At 40.9% G+C, this 18,331-nt stretch overlaps 1 protein-coding gene across 20 annotated transcripts in view; it reads right to left on the reverse strand.

Annotated features, from left to right (window-relative positions):
* The window catches only part of NCKAP5 (NCK associated protein 5), a 917,518-nt gene that overhangs the window by 71,320 nt on the left and 827,867 nt on the right, over positions 1-18,331 (reverse strand). The window lies entirely within an intron of this gene.

Consider the following 18,331-nt stretch of genomic DNA (forward strand, 5'->3'; position numbering starts at 1 on the left):
ATGTGTGGAATATAAACAAGTATATGGACAAAGAAAACAGTTCAGTGGTTACTAGAGGAAGGGGTGTGAGGGGTGGGCACAGGGTGTGAAGGGGAGCACTTGTGTGGTGACAGTCAAGAAATAATGCCCAACTGAAATCTCACACTGATGTAAACTATTATGAACTCAATAAAAAAAAATTGAAAAAAATGGGGGAAAAAAAAGAAATCCACTTTAAATATATTCATGGTTAAGGAGGTTCAGTATTATTTGGATATCAATTCTCTCCAAATTGATCTACAGATTCAGTGTAGTCCTAATCAAAACACTATCAGACTTCATTATAGACATTGACAAACTGAGTCTAAAATTATTTGGAAATGTAAACATTTTTTAAAAAGTAAAACAATGTCAGAGGACTGACACTACCGGAATTCTACTTTTCTACACTAAGCAAGAGAATGTAGCATTGGGTAAGGATTTGTATACAGATCAGTGGAACAGAACAGACATTTCAGAAATAGACTCACACACACATTATCAATTGATTCCTGACAAAGATGACAACGTAATTGAATGGGGGAAAGATAGTATTTGAACAAAAGGTACTGGAAACACAGAATATTCATATGAAGAAAAATGAACTTCAACCCTTTTCTCACGCTGTAAACAAAACAATGCATAGATTGAAACGTAATAATAAAACCATAAACATTCTAGAGAACACAGAGAAGAATATCTCTGTGACCTTGGATTAGGCAACAATTTCTTAATTAGAACTCAAAAACATGAACCATAAAGGAAAAAAATAGTAAATTAGACGATCAAAATAAAAAACTTCCTCTTAAAAGGCACTGTTAAGAAAATTAAAAGGAAAGCAACAGGCTGGAAGAAAATAGCAAAAAGTATATCTAATAAGGGATTTGGATCCAGAATTAAAAGAATTTTAATGCAGTAATGAGGACAGGCAACTCAATACAAAATTGAGCAAAAAATTTGAATTCATATGTTACCAAAGAAGATACATGGATGGCAAATAAACAGAGGAAAAGATGCTCAACATCATCAGATATTAGAGAGACATAAAACCATAATGATATATCACTACACTCCCATAAAAATGGCTAAAATTAAAAAGACTAACAATTGTAAGTGTTGACAAGGATGTGGAAAAAGGGAACTTCTCATATATTGTTGGGTGGAGTACAGAATGGTAAAATACTTTGAAAAAGTTTGGCAGTTTCTTGTAAAGTTAAATATACACTCTTCATGTGACCCAGCAATAACACTCTTACCCAGGAGAAAAGAATATATTTGCCAACCCTAAGACTCATACACAAATGTTTATAGGAGCTTTATGCATAATAGCCAAACTGGAAGTAACTGAAATGTCCATCAGCTAGTGAATGGATAAACAAATGTGGTACAGCTATACAATAAAATACTAATCAGCAATAAAACAAAAACAAAAAACAACTGCTGATACACATAACATGGATGGTTCTCAAAAGCATTATGCTAAGTAAAAGAGGCCAAACTCGAAATAGTTTGTATTCTATGATTGATTCCATTTACATAAAATTCCAGAAAAGGCAACACTATAGTGACAGAAAGCAGATCAATGATTACCGTGGTGTTGAGACAGAATTCAATGTAAAGGGGAATGAGTGAATATTTTAGGGTGATGAAAATGTTCTATATGTTGATTGTGGTAGTGATTACATAACTGTATACATTAATCAAACTATACACTTAGAATGGGTAAATTCTGTTGTATGTAAATTATGCTTCAATAGACCTGATTTTCACTATTATATGACCAGCCTGACAATAAAACTTTACTGAAATCCCAAAGTGCAATCTTGGTTGAACAGGGCTGAACAGAGGACCTGGGCTTTCCCCAGGTATAACCTTCAATAACCCTTCGAGGCATCTGAAACTGCTGCTGTCAAAGAAGCATCTTCAGGAGTCACAAAGGAGCAAAACTGGGGATATTCCTTCATCCCAGATCCAGGCAGCATGCAAAGGGCTTTGTTAATTCCTTCATCCTTTCAACAGTCTTGGGAAGTAGCACCTGGTATCTCCATCTGACAGAGGGGGAAAGCAAAAGCTCTGAGAAGTGAAGACTGTCACTTGACAGAGAGCAAGTCCAACTCCAAAGCTCAGGCTCTCTCTGTTCATTAACCTGCCTCCCAGTAGGGTTTGGGGTCCCCAGTATCAGAGAGCCTTCTAGGGACTCTATAGGCTAGTACTTCTCTAGCTTGGGGGCGGTGCACATACCCTTAGTGAGGTTGTTCCTGGTTGTTTGCCCAAAACTCTCCTTTGCAGAAAGGGTCCTTAAGGAGCAGAGCCACTAAATCATGACTGTTCAAGCAACCTAGACATGCTTTGTGCAAATGCATTTGACCTTCATCATATCGCATATTTGTGTAGCATAACATTTGCTGACTGCTTACCACTGGGAAAACACTTTATCTGCATCAGGTCATTACGCAATATGCAGTAGACACATTTTACATATGAGGAAACTGAGGTTTAAGGAGGTTAATAAAGTTGCCCATCGTCGAATAGCTACAAGTAGGAGAGCCAGAATTTGACTAAGTGCTATATAAACCACAAAGCTTGCAGGCTTGACTGATACATGATTCCATTATTGTCTTCTGTACTCAGTTTACCAAGCACTCTGAGTCAGTAAAGACGCTTTTGGTGGAAGGTAACACATGAAATGGTAAGGATGTATGAGCTCACTGTCCAGAATTAGAGTGCCTTAATCTAGGGCCTCTGCCTCTGTTTCCCTGCAGTTCTCTTGGCTCTGCCCCTCTTGTGTCTCAGCTTTATCTTCATGTTGGTAGGAGTTGGATGTAGCACCTCCATACCAGTCAGCTGTATACTCCCAAGTCTAGAGGGAAAGAGAAGCAGACTCTTTATGTGATTCTCTCTACACCTCCAACTGCACTGTTCCCTGAAAATTAGCCAAATGAGGTCACAAGCTCATTCCTGGACCAATCCATGTCACTGAGAGAATGCCATTCACTGACTGACCCAGGCCTGGGTTCCTGAGTCAATCGCTTGTGGGGAAGATTACCATGACTGTCCTAATCATCTTGTACCCCTGGAGTGGAAACGAATACTAGAAAGCCAACCATAATGTCTGCCACCTTTTTTTCTTAGTCATTATTTCAACTGACTTTTACAGCAACGCTATGTCTTGGTGATAATGTCCATTTTACAGATGAGAAGACAAATGCACTGGGAACAAAAATCTCTCAGGGGCAGGAGTACATAAAGCAGCAGCCAAGATTCAGTTAGGTCTTCTAACTCCAAGTCCAGAGCCCTTTCCACTACGTGGCAATGACTACGACCTTATCCCACTCTCCCTCTTTAGACCAAATTCTAAGATGTTGCTGAGAAAATATCCATCTTCTAGGTTCTTGCCTCTGGTATTTATCATCATTTTTTTCTAATTCAATAACCACTCCATTATGGACTCTAGTGAACCATTTATAACCAAGTCAGGAGCGTTCTTTTCAGCACTTCCTTTCTAATGAGATTTTATAGCTATCATTTAAAATAAATACATAGTCTGATGCACCTTAAAGCCTATGTAGTGTGATGTAGGCTTTCTTCTCTTTTTCCTCTTCAACCTCACTTTCTAAATAATCTCATGTCCAAAAAACTGTCCTTTTCAAATTCTTTTTCCACGTCTACCATCAATATGCTATCAAAGCACACTCCCAGTGCTTTGGCTCTCACCACCTGTATTCACTCTCCATAATGGACCTAATGAGATGGTTGTGGCCCTTGGTCTTTTAAAGCAAGAGTGTCATAAAGGTAGCGTCTTTTTCCTCAAAAAGATATGTAAGAGAAATGACATGGGAAAAAACCCTAAAATATCTGCTTTAAAACATGGCAATGTTTCAACTAGAGTTCCAACAAATGGAAATGGAGAACTGACTGCCAGATGACTGTTGCTTCAGTACCTAGGACAGCTCCAGATGCAGGTATAGAATCCCATGCACCCATCTTACACTTAAAATATGCTATCATGAACCTCACCTCCTTTGATTTTCCCAACAATCATGCACTGAGTTGGGGAAGGCATCAACCGGTATATCCAGTTAACAGATATGAAAATTAAGGCAAAGATTTTCTTAATTAATAATTAAGATAATTGACTGAAACTTAGGATACTAGTTCCGGGCTCAGTGCTGTTTACGCTGCATTATTTTGATTCCTGAAAAGTTAGAGAAGTCGTATGAAAGATGTGAAGGCTCAGGAATTAGTTTTGCACCTTTGACCCTGGATTGTAAGTTTGAATCTTATATATTTTTGGCCTTTTCTAGTGTTCAGGAAAAGTAGATGAGACTTGACAGAAAATCTGATGAGAAGCTGCAACCATTTCGACCCAAAGCCAATATACACAAATTCAAAAGATGTTATTAAGAATATATGTTGGTACCATCTAGGGAAACTGTCATAACTTGGCCTTCCAACAGAAAGATATTACTATCACATGTTGAATAACATTGAATGAGCTGTTGATTCTTTAGAAAACAAGACAAGAAGAAAGAGATGAAAGAGGCACCAAAGAAGGCTCTCGTTTTTCTAAATGTGAAGAATTGTGAGTATGGACATGGTGGAGTGGATCCTAAAATAAAGAGCCAAGTTAGAGCATGAGGGAAAGATCATACTAGGAAAGTAACCATGGTGAGGAGGAGGAGATGGAGAAACTGAGTGGAATCACGATGCCCAAGGCCATTTTGGAAATATCCAGAGCTAAGCTTGGAGATTTTGTTTATAAACAGAGTTGCTTGGAATGTAGAAAGGAAAGTGACAACAGATAACATTGTTGAGGTGGGATTAGGGAGGAAGCCAAAGGCAGCTGATAGAAGTCAAGAGAAAAGGCTGAAAATGTCTCTGGCAAGCTCAAGCAAGTCAAAGGATATTTAGCAATCCCCCAGGCCCTTCCTCTCCCCAGCTGACTGGGAAAGAGTCAGGGATGGAGCAGAATGAGGAGAATAAGGCAGAGGCTGAGCAGGGCTCTCTGTGGGGTCCTGAGGATTGCAGCAGAATACAACGTGCCAGAGTGTGCAAGGTTTTTGATAGCTAAAGCTGTTTCAATGTACAGGGGAAGGGGAGACTTCACTCCAAACGACACAGTTCAACTCATCCGTTTCTGAAGAATTCATCTTAGCTTCTATCCCATATGCCCGCAGAATATCACCCTAGAAGTGGAGTTTATTATCATTGTAAATACAAACTCACTAATGGGTATTGTTTATTTTGAAGCAAGGCACATGCCCCACAGCCTCTGTCTGCTCCTACTCCAAGGCCTCCATCATCCTGGGACACTTCATTCAACTTGGCAGGGTTCACATGCTTGATGCAAAGTCTGTTTGGATTCAAGGATCTCTGTGCACCTAAGGAAGCAGACGCAGGTATGTATATGTGACTCTAAGGTGTCACTTTCTCATATAGGGGTTGGTGAATGATGCGACTTTCTCACTCCATGCACAGTGGATTGCTCTTCTGTCCGGTAGTTTCATTACAACATTCTACACAAGTGATATCTATAAATGAAGCACAAATTCAGCACAGCACCTCACCCATTGTGGAATCCCAGACATGCTGGTTTGAGGGGAAGAAGGCCGTTTAACCCAGGTTCCCTGGTAGCCTAGTCTTCTTGCAGAGCAGAGCAACATGTGAATCACACAGTGTACTAATTGTCATCCACGATTCTGGCCAGTTAGCACAATTATCTACATGGAATGCACCTCCCACCAATTTCAGCAGGAGTATCGCATCAACACCTGAAGTCATCATTCTTGCCCTTAGAGAAGCTTTGCTCTAAAACACAAATCCTCTCTAATGGGGATCCATTACTGGGTAATGAATAAATATACTATGTGCAGGCATGGAGGATTTCCAGAGGCCTTGGGCTCTTTCCTTGTGCACTGGCCTTTTGAATCTTTGTTCCCACTGGGGTGAGGAGAGCGCTTCTGCAGAGGGCACACACCTTCATGAGCAAGTTCACCTTGTACAGATATCTGAATGAGTTTTGATTTCGATTCAGTATAAGTAAAAATGTCCAGCTTTGTTTGCTCACATGAAACTGAACTGCTAAACTGAAAGGCTTTTAATAACTGGGGTTTCAGTAGGGCCTCCTGCTCCACTGTTTTACATAAATGGTGATGATGTGGGCTGTCTGATATTTGAATCCTGGCATCTGCAGCCTCCCTACCCTCTGCTCAGCTCAATTTTCTTTGGCCTGGATAAAACAAACTGAAATTTTTAGTCACCTGGACAGATGACAGCAGTTCAACTTCCTCCCACTAGCTGATATTCTAATCATCCTATTAGAATCTAATTACATGTAATTGTATTAGTCAGGGTTCTACAGAGAAACAGAACTAATGGGGTGTGTGTGTGTGTGTGTGTGTGTGTGTGTGTATTATAAGGAATTGGCTCATGCAATATGGAGGCTGGCAAATCCCAAGATCTTCAGGGTGAGTGGTAAGCTGGAGACCCAGGAGAGCTGAAGTTCTAGTCTGAGTTCTGAGACGTGAGAACCAGGAGAACTGACGATGTAGTTCTTGTCCGAAGGCCGGCAGGCTCAAGACCCAGGAAGAGTCAATATTTCAGCTCTAGTCTAAAGGCAGGAAAAAAACCTGACATCCCCGCTGGAAGGCAGTCGGGCAGGAAGAAGAATTCTCTCTTACTTGGGGGAGGGCCAGCCTTTATGTTCTATTTGGGTCTTCAACACATTGGATGAAGCCCACTACGTTTAGGAGGGCAATGTGCTTGACTCAGTCTGCAGATTTAAATGTTAATCTCCTCCCAAAAACACCCTCACAGAAACAGCCAGAATAATGTTTGCTCAAATATCTGGGCACCCTGTGGTCCAATCAATTTGGCATATAAAATTCAACATCACAGTTCTAAGGAGCTGTTGTTGGTGGCACACAGCAATGATTACAGAGCCAAAATGAGGGTGGCGTGGAAACATTTTCTAATTCAAACACAATTTTTATATCCCCTTCAAATAAACACATGTAAGATGGCCTACTTAAGATGAACTCAATGGAAACCACCTGTTAATATCTCCCCCTCACCCCGCCCTAAAGCTTTAAGAGGCATTGCTATTACTTAGGAATGAAATCATTGTTTTGGAACTGCTTTACCAATATTTTTCTGATGTAGACTCCTCAAATCTTATGGAAATAGACTGAGAATCCAAGATGAGACAAATGAGACACATGGGGGAAGAAATAGCTTGTCTAGCATGATAATATTTGGAAAATGAACGTGCCTGCATTTTAAGAACTCAGGATTGTAGGATCTTTTTATTCCCTTTTTTTTGAAGAGTTTGGTGGAACTTCCACATGAAGAAAATGATGACTATCCTGGTTATTAAAGAGCTGGCTAAGAGGTAGGCAGAAAGCAAAGGTTTTGAGGGGATATTATTTTTAAAGGGGGGCATTCAGTAGGTGTCCCCTCAAAAAAGGAGCTCACTTTTCAGAGATTTGTGGCTAGTCTGGGATACCAGGAGATTCCTTGGTATTTGGGGGCAGTGCTGGAAACAGTTGCTTGCCCATCCACCTTCCTGGGCCCTTACTACTTGAGCGTGCCCCTGCTGAACTTCCAGTTGTCAGTAACTGCATCTCTGCATGAAGGTCACAGCCCCAGAAGCAGCCCTCCACAAATCAGTGATGGGAGGTGGTGATGAATATCCAGCCCTCTCACTCCTCAAGTGGGAAAACGCTAAGACTTGGGTTCTATACCTAGAGTTCCTTTCAGGTTAAGCTTCTGTCACCCACAGTGGAGCCAGGGACGACAGCATGTGTGTATGACCTGTGCAGTCACACAGGGCCTTCTGCTCTGTTGTCACCATCTTAAAATTCTTAGTAACTTTTGAACAACACTTCCTGACTTTTATTTTGCACTGGGCCATGCAAGCTATGTAGCTGATCCTGGTAGCAGCTGGCATGGTAACACACCTTTCATTGGCTGGTTTCCCTTCCCTGTCTGACTTCTCCTCTTGGTCTTTCCTGTACTGCCTGATAATTTGCTTGTCCTTGAATCCTTTTCAGAGTCTACTTCTGGTAGACCTCAAACTAGACTGTTGAAAATGTCATTGTAATCCTGAAAAACACTGTAAAGAATTAATGAAAGCCATCCTATTTTATTAAAATAAAACAATTATGCATACAGTTTTAATAGTCACTAAAAATAAAGTTGTGATTACATCATCTATCATAACCACACCATATTATAATATCTAAGAGGTTTTAGAAGGAAGTGATACCCCACTAAGCTTCCCACCTTCTCTGCATCTCAGACCAAGTACCCAGGTGAATCCAACATGCAAATATCTCCCTGAAGAAGTAGGGCAATAAACAGCAGAGGAGTTGACATTTAAATAACGGCTCTGCATGCCATCTGTTTTAAAGAAATTATTTGTCTTTGCCAGCATGTCAAGCAGAATAAGTTCACATAATTTAGGAACTACTAAGGTATGTAAGTTCTTGATTATTTACAATGACAGGATTATCTATAGCCATCACATTTTCTTAGTAACGTCCAACAAAATTTTTAAAAAACATTTCTGGGCAATTGATCTTTTCGTGGAGTCCAGTAATGAGGCAAGATAGTAGAGTGATTCAATCTTCAACTAAAGTTTAAGAAAAAGATATAAACAAGGATTCTGATTCAGAGTCAGATCGGCTCAGCTCATCAAGTCCAGGGTTCATGTATTCCCAATTCTCATATCCCTAGGGTGCAGCACAATGCCTGGAATGGAGTCAACATCTAATAAATATTTAGTAACTGACTGAACTTGGTTTATGGCTGTGCCTGGAGGTTCGAGTACCAGAAAATGAAACTAACTCACCCATACCTGTGAAGAAGCTGTAGGTTTTTCCCATTTGCCCTTTCTTACAGACTGGAATTTATCAAATGGGTATAACACCAGAGCATGAGGACCATCTGGGAGGAAGAGGATGGAAGGCACTGGGTTGAGAGAAGGTTCAGCAGGGATACTGCATGTAACTGGTGGTTGTGGCTCAGGACTTTTTGCAGTATGTGGGGGATGAAATACCTGAGAACTGGCTGGAGAAACAGAAGGTCATTTTAAGCCTTTCTCTCCATTTGTGAAACTTACGTCCAGAAACTTATTAAGACCAAATCCATCTATTCTTAAGGCATGTTAGTTTCCAATATGAATCCTGTCACCACCTTGCCATGAATTGTGGACATGAAACCTCACTGTGTCTCACTTCCCTCACCATTCAGAAAGATGATATCCAGGTTACTTAACAATTTGCTGCAATGGACTGATATCCTGACTCCACTTTTCTCACTTTCTCCTGGGACACAAACTTTATTGCTGTTTGATTGTTAAATGCAGCTGTCCCCAGAAAGGCTAGGCTCTTTAGGTTGCTCACCGGATAAATAATCAGGACAAAAGAGGTTATATAAACCCATTCTGAAAACATTTTAAAATTCAAGGTTTTGTCCTGATCAATTTCTGAACATGAAGTGTCTTTCTGATTAAGTTGTTTAAAAATACTTTTCTGTGAAAATTCTTTTGTCCCTCTTGCCTTACAACCCATCCATACAAAAAATCTGGATAGAATTTATGGATGAAAAAACGTAAGTTTTGATTGCTGAATGGAACACACTGATTTTGTATCAATGGGAGAAAATAAAGGCCTGGCACCCGGGGAGGCTTTGGGGGTTGAGGGGGGGGGGAAGGAATTAATGATCTTTGCTTTTCAGAACTGTTCCTGGAAGCTTTTCCCTCTTCCTGAATGAAAGCTCCTCATGCTACCTTTCCAGGCGGTTGTGAGCACCTTGAATTCAAACTGACTGCTGAGCCCATGATCCCACCTGACAGTGCTGACTGTGAGAGAGTGCAGGGACCCAGTTCTTGTACTTTCCACACAGAACACTTACAGATGTCATCCACACTCATGACACTGGAGAACTGACGTCATGGACAAGCAGAGCATTTGGAACTGACTGCAATGCCTCTGAAACCAAGGACTGAATTGAATTATTTCAGACTAGACTGGGAACCCTAGGGTTGGAAGCCCCATGGTGGGAAGCCATTGGAGGCCCGTTAACCTGCACTGTGTGGCTGATATAAGTCCTGTTTAGAGTGCCTTAATGGTAGTAAACTCTTTGTTTCCAGAAGTACTGTGTACTGTCCATGGGAATGTCCTCTCTGTGTGTACCCTGTCCTTGGCTATTATGACTCTCCCTCAACTCTAGACGGAGGCATTCAGGTCAGCTTCAACAAAGTCAAGAACTCCTAAAAGGAATCACTGAAGTCAACACTACAGTTTGCTCTCATCCCGCTGTATGGCACCCTACTGATAATAGTTTTCCTGTAAAGATGCTTTGGACAGGGCCAAGGTGATAGGTTGTGCAAAAAAGAGTTATCACAGCAGGCCTGAGAATGCTTATGCTTAGAAAGACCTGCTTGCAAGGTTGGCCCTTGACTAGAACCTCGACACTTGGATTTTGAGGGGGTTCCCACCAATTTAGCTGCTAAGAGTGGCTCCCTGTGCCTAAAATGTGGTTTATGCTGAACTCCTGCTTTCCTGCTGGGAACTGGGATTTTCGTATGTGGTAGGCCAGGTGATGACTGTGTGATCAGTTCCCAATAAAAACCATGGGCTGTGAGTCTCTAAGGAGCTCAGGTAGTCAACATCGCGTACGCGTTCTCATAACTTGCCCCTGGGGGAATTTAGGGCATCCTGTGTGACTCCATGGGGGAGGATCCAGGGAAGCCTGTGCCTGGTCATTTCCTGACGTTGCTCCATGTGACATCTCCCTTTGCTAGTTTTGCTTTGTATCTTTTCACTGTAATAAATCATAGCTGTGAGTACAATTTTTAAAAAAGGAAATATGATATCCGTAGCCACCTATACTTTATCCATACTGTCCTTAATAATAATAACTACAACAACAATGGAGATCAGCAATTGAATTCTGTCTAGCACCTGGTATGGTGTTAAGCACTGGTATGCAAAAACTCAAGGCTCTCAAGAATACTTCAAAGTAGGTATTACTATTATCTCCATTTGGCAGATGAGGGAACCGAGGCTCAGAGAGGTTCAGGAACTTGCTCAAGATCACAGGATCTGCCAGGTGGCAAAGGGGCAGCTGGAGCATAGGCCTATGTGGCCGCAAACCCCAGGCTGGGAGACGCTGTCGAGGGGATGGAGGAAAGCTCTCTCAAAAATGCAACTCCAGACAAACACACGGTGGGACACTATTGTTATGAAGGAGGTCTAGGTTCTGCCCAGAAATTGGCAGATATGTTTTGCTTTTTCTAGTTTACTCAGATCCTGTGATTGAAACACCTGTCTCCCCACAGATTCATGAGAAGTGAGATCTTGACATGGACAGGTTATTTTGAAGTTCAGGTCTACCCCCCACCCCCTCAAACAGTGTTAGAAGTTTGGGCCAGAAAAAACATTAGAGAATATCCAGAATAAATCCTTCTCTGAAGATTGAGGAAACAGAGAGATGCAGCATTTTGTGCTGTCAGAAAATCCAAAACTGGACTTCGGACCGCAGCCCTCCCCCCCCCCCACCCGCCCAGTCATTTCCTCAGGACACTGCCTCCTCTTTACCATTTTTCTCTTTTTAAATCAGATTCAGTTGTAACCCAGCACATGAGAAGTACTTTTATTTTCTAAATTGTGAGTTACATAGGAAAGAGACCTGTTTTAAAGCAGAATTATACATAAATACTTTTGATATCAGGGCAAAATCTTGACAACTGGGTCAATGGTGAGGGGAAATATCTTTGGAAATGCAATCTACTCATTGAGAAGCAGGGCAGTTGATGCCCACTCCAAACGTGTTCTTACACACATAGGATTCCTTCCAGATGGCTCCAAAGGCAGATCTCATGGCTGAGTTTCAAATGGGCAGAAAGTCACCTTAAAGGATATTTCCCTTCCATTTGGGAGTTGACACAATCGAGTTACAGGCAGAGACTGTTTATCACGGTGGCATGAAAGTTTCTCTTCAAATTCCTCCTGCTTTTATAATCAAACAATAACATCTCTGGAGTATAGGATTTAGCTACATAAGAAACATATTGGAAATTGATTCAATGCTCCTGGCTTGGCTGTGACAATGTTTCATAACCTGGCAACCTCTCAGCTTGTTCTTCCCCCTTCTTGAAAAGCTTTTAGCGGCACCAGGTTGGCAAAGCAAAGATAAAGCAAACATCATCCTTTTATCTGATCTTGTGCAAAATGAGTAGAGCAGGCACTGTACCACTGATAAGAAGATTGCTAAATGACTCTTCTCAAATTCTATCAATGGGCTGATGAAAGAAATTAAGATGACATTGATGAGTTATTTTCTCAGGTACTACCGTTTTCAAAAATGAGAGTTTCTCTTTAGAAGCAGTTAAGCCCTGTTGTGTGTCTATGACTCATTAAAAAGTGCCCAGATCAGCTCCATGTTGTAATAGATTTAGTGGGATGGGGTCCTTTCTCTACTTCTCATTCTCTTTTTCTCTAGCACGTCTCTTGAACAAGGATTCACTCAATGCAAGAGCACTCTTCTCCCAGAATCACTATTCCTCCCTTTTTCTCAGTCACATATTTCATTATACAACTCAATTTTCATCTCCACAATGCGCCTTGGCCCTCCCCTGATCTATCGTGCTAGCACTTTATACCTCTCACAAGCTAAGGTATTTACTCAAACGTGCCTGACTTAATGGACACATCATCGGGGATCCCGGTGGATGGAGTGTGCACATTGCCTTAATTGAGGCGGGTTTTCTTTAAGTATATATGATTGAGTTCTTACAGCAGGGACAGTGCCTTCCAAACTTGATTATGGGTTTCTGAAAAGCTACAAGCTCCTCTCTGCCAAGGCTTTTTAAAAAAAAAATCACTGCTCCCTCTCAGTCACTAATTTTTTATCACCTTCAGGCATAATAACTGCTGGTTTTGATAGCACATAAGGCACAGACAGTTCAGCCTATCTGTAATGTCTGGTCAACTTGGAATTATCTGTGGTGACATGGAGGACAAAGATATTAAAATTCAAGAGTTGCCCACAACCTCTGTTTCTAACTTACTCCTTCGACACCTGATGTGCTTCAGAATTGATGGTGGTAACTGGTAACTTTATGTTGTGGGGCAGGCCTGTGTCCCTGTCTTTCCCTCTCTCTTCTCTTGGCTGACCTCTCTTCTAGAGATGCTAATGAGCTGGCCAACAGGTAAACAGGAAGAGGATAGGAGGTGAGGGATATATGGCATAGATCAGAGGGGCCAACAGAAGGGCCATTCGGTCTGCAGGTTTGTTTTGGTTTGGATGGTACTTTAATTTTTATCTTTTTAAAACCTTTTTGAAATATACTACAAATACAGGAGCATACACAACAAACAGTTACATTTAAATCACCACCATCATAAAAGAATACCCACAACCCATCTTAACGATTCAAGCAGTGTTTAAAGCCACTCTTGTGTCCTCTCTGATCACATCCTTTTCCTGCTAATACCCCTCAATGAGGTAATCACATTGATGGATTTCATATAACTCATTAATTTGCTGTATTTTTTTGTCTTTGCAGTAAAAAACAATGTGACTTTCTTTTGCTTTTAATTGCTCCTCTGTTCAATGGGTTTTTTTTTTTTTTGAAGATTGGCCCTGAGCTAACATCTGTTGCCAATCTTCCTCTTTTTCTTCTTCTCCCCAAAGTCCCAGTACATAGTTGTCTATCCTAGTTGTAGGTCATTCTAGTTCTTCTATGTGAGATGCCGCCACAGCATGGCTTGACCAGTGGTATGTAGGTCCACAACCAGGATCCAAATTGGTGAACCCTGGGCTGCCAAAGTGGAGCATGCAAACTTAACCACTTGGCTATGGTGCCAGCCCCCGGAATGTGACATTTTGATTACATTCATGTATAAGTAGACATACAGAGGTGTACTGGTTTATGATGCAAATATTTGTTACTGTGGATACTTGTCAAAAAAGTTTGAAAGTCATGGCCCTAGAAAAACCCTTGGAAAGAACATCATGGAATGCATACCAGTGACCATAGCAACATTGTCATAATAGCAAAAAATGGAAAACAACCCAAATATTCATCAACAGTAGAAAAAAAGAATTTTGAAATATTTATGCTATGGAATACTATACAGCAGTGAAAATCAATGAACCAGAGCTGCAAGCACCTTTCTAGATTCATTGCAAAACAATATTGATTGAAAAAAGTACGATAAAAGTAGAATACTTACAATATGATTCTATTTGTATAATGAACAAAACTGAACAACAGTGTGGTTAGACTATACAAATAAGTGAATACTAAGTGAAGACTATAAGCTTGTGTATATATATATATATATATACACACACACACACACATAAATATACACATATACAAACATACATAGATACTATTTCTTTATCCATTCATCTGTTGACAGACACTTAAGTTGTTTCCATATCTCGGCTATTATGAATAATGCTGCAATGAACATGGGGGTGCAGATACTTCTTCAAGATAGTGATTTTATTTCATACTATCATATGATATCCAGCAATCTCACTTTTGGGTATACATCCAAAGGAAGTAAAATCACAATCCTTACATGTAGATTTCTCTTTATTTATCTTGCTTGGAACTAATTTGGCTTCCTGAATCTAAGGGTTGGTAACTTTCTTCAATTCTGCAAAATTAATAGTCATCAATTCTTGGAATATTATGTCTACTCTGTTCACTCCATTCTCTCCTTCAGGAGCTACAATTAGACGCATGGGATTTTATCACCTTTTACTTACTGTATTTTAACCTCTCTTTTGTATTATCCACTTCCTTGGTTCTCCGTGACACATTCTGCGTCATTCTGCAATTCTATCTTCTAGTTCAGTAATACTTTCTTCAGTGGTGATAAATAATATCTAGCAACTTTTAACTTTTTTGAAGTTCTTTTGTGTCCCTTTTTGAAATGACTGCTCATTTGTTTGTTCCTTTGTTAACTTTCATTTCCATTTTTGTTTACTTAAATACATTAAATGTTTTTACTTTATATTCTCTATTGGATAATTCTCAATTCTGCAGTCTTTGCAGGACTCATTCTATAGCTTGTTTTTTCTCACCCTCAATAACAAAGTCGTTTTTTCCCCTCATGATTTTAGTGATTCTCTATTGTGAATTAATTTTCCTTGGGATGTTTTCTGTAGGTAAAGTTTAGAGCGGGTACCCCACGAGAGGATTGTGTTGGGTTCTGCCAGATTCCTGAAGTACTATCAACCTGAGTCCACATTTTTAAAAAACTTTTCATTATGATAAACTTCAAATATTCTCAGTGTAATGTATCCTCATATACCCACTGCCCAGTTTTAAAAAAATCACTATTCTGCCATTCTTGTTTCACCTATTCCCTCACCCAGTTTCTTCTCTGGAGTACTTAACGTACAACTTGGACCATTTAAAAATTTTGACCTAGGGCATTTAGGGGACACAAAGAGAGAATGAATTAGTTCCCTGATCCACATGAGTGTGAGCTGAAGATTCAGAATCTGCAGAGAAGATATTTTTTTCTTTTTCTTTTTTTTTCCAGATAGAGTTAAGACCGAGTTGAGGCTGAGTCAGGAAGTTATCCCCACGGCCGTCCTCGGGAGGCGGGGTTTGCTGCCACTGATCTTAGGACTCCAGCTTTAGGCTGAGTGGGGAAGGGATGCTTTTGATCTAACCTCTCACCCTGCTCATGTCCCAGACTTTCATCACATCAACAGTTTAGCTCCTTAACACCAGGCTCCAGGTAGGGTGACCAACAGTCCCCATTCATCCAGGTCTGAAGGGTTTCTTAGGATGCGGGGCTTTCAGTGCTAAACCAAGAAAGTTCCAGGCAAACTAGGACAGTTGGTCACCCCAGCTCTAGGTCACCAGAGACTAGCACATACTCCTTGGGCAAATGCTGGCTATAGCACTCTCTCCCTTATGGATTCAAGCTTTCTTGCTGTCTCTAGCCTCGGATGAATTCTTTGCCTGTAGCTCAACCATGCATTTAAGAAAATACGTATATTTTTTACATTATACCCTATACTTTTAGATGTGGCATTCTGTGAAAGGGTTTTGAAATTCTAATTTGAAATATTTCTAGATAAAAGGAAGTCTTTGAAGATTTACTTTTTCAAATTGAGCCCATGTTTTAAAATGTATCATATGTCACATAAAAATCTAGATTTTTGGCTTCTGGTGAAAAATGGAAAGACTTGGCTACGTAAGGCCAGCCTTCTTCTATGGTGACACCTGAAATTGACAAGTAGCTGGTACCCTAGGTTAGGTTGTGTTCTCTCCATTCATCCAAACTTCCACCACTGACATAATATGTGCATGTGCATGTCACATCCAGCCTGTCTCACTCATCGACTCAGGGCTGTTCTTAAGTTTGCAACCACTGACAAGGAATCTACAAAGGGATCCTTGGTCTCTGATGCCTGCAAGGTGACCAAAAAAACCCTAGTCATTATCTAGGATTCTTGGGGTTTATTTAACTTTACTTCATAGCTATGAACTAAGCTGGGTGTGAATGCTGGCTCCACTTCACACTAGCCACGTTGCTGAGCAAAGTACATAACCTTTCAGGACATCCATTTCCTCATCTGCAAAGGGTGACTGTGGTACCCAACTTGCAGGGTTGATTTGAGGATAGAACAAGGCAACATACATAAAACACTTTGGCCTGTGCCCAGCATATAGAAAGCTCTGTTTAAAGTAGTATAAAATATAAAGCTCTAATAAAGTACTTATAAAGAATAGATATTAGTATAATATATATCATCGTCTTACTTCTTTCAGAATTTTCTGTCACACTGGGCAGGTTTCTGGTTCGGGGCTGAGGCACTCTGCTATTTGACATCCCACCCATCCCCCCATTCTTTACTCTTCCATAAGTCTCACACACATTCTTATATTCACTTTAAGTGAATTAATTGCCTTAAAGAAATTGAGGGAACTGTGAAAAAAGAGGCCTCTGTACAGCTATTTCAGATTCTTCAACCTTGTATTTAAGAGGAACAGACCTTAGGAAAATGTGGGAATAAAGGCAAAACTTACTTAATGTGTCCACCCATTACCTGCTCAGTGGGCCCTTCCCCTTCTAGCACCAGCGTTAATTCATGCCACCCTCTAGGGTTTCAGGTCTGCCTCTGCCCTGGCAGCTGAGCTCCACCATCTGAAGACCACCACCCTTACCTTTCCTCAACCTCAAACCATTCCTTTTTGTGCTTCTCAGTTCCTGGCCAGAGAATGTACCAGCATCATGACTCATTCCTTTGGGGTCTTGCTGGAGCTGACCTGAGGAGGGCACTGCTGCTATCAGTCGGTGACGCTCAACGTGTACCCTTTGCAGAGACTAGCTGTATTATAAGTGACTTGAGAACCTTTACCCAAAGGAATTGTCAATGGGTAGGAAATTCATATACATTCTGAGAGGCTGCCAGGAGAGATCTTTTGGGGAAAGGAGCCCTTTGGCAACCCTTAAATATTCCTGTCTGTGCATCATTTACATGAATACATGACTATTCATCACAGCATGTCACTCATGAGGAATTGGTATGGTGACTAGCACATTTGGTTGGTCCAAGGCTAACGGAGAGACAATGAAAATGCAGGTACCTTTTGCTGAGGGAAGATTCTCCCTGAGCTAACATCTACTGCCAATCTTCCTTTTTTTTTTCTTTTTGCATGAGGAAGGTTAGCCCTCAGCTAACATCTATGCCATTCTTCCTCTATTTTTTACATGGGTTGCTGCCACAGCATGGCTGATGAGTGGTGTTAGTCCATGCCGGAGATCCAAACCTGCAAACTTGGGCTGACACAGCAGAGTGCACCAAACTTAACCACCAGGCCATGAGGCCAGCCCTGAAAATGTGTTTTTCTTTTAAAACTCTAAATGTGAGCATCACAGTGATTGGAAGTCCACTTATTATCATGTTGATCTTCTTTGAAAAACCTCCCTAGTTTATGTATTGTCTGTAGGACAAATTTCAATCATCTAAGTTTGGCTTTCAATGTCTCCACAATCTGGTCCCATCCTACAAAATCAACTCTATGTGTACCTCATCCTCAAAATGTACCTTCTGCTCTAGACAAGCTGGCCTTTCACTGACTCCCCTGCCCCACAGTGTGACATATTCCTATTTCCAGGCCTCTGCTCATGCTGTTTCTCTTGAGTTGAAGGACCTCTCTCTCCCTCTTGCTGATGAGATCCTACGCCTTAGCACAGTGGTTCCCAAACTTTGCTGCACGCTGGAATCACCTGGGGAATCTTTAAAAAATATTAATGCCTGCCTCCCA

This window comes from Equus przewalskii, chromosome 17 (genome assembly GCF_037783145.1).
Source record: "Equus przewalskii isolate Varuska chromosome 17, EquPr2, whole genome shotgun sequence".
NCBI classification, from domain to species: Eukaryota; Metazoa; Chordata; class Mammalia; order Perissodactyla; family Equidae; genus Equus; species Equus przewalskii.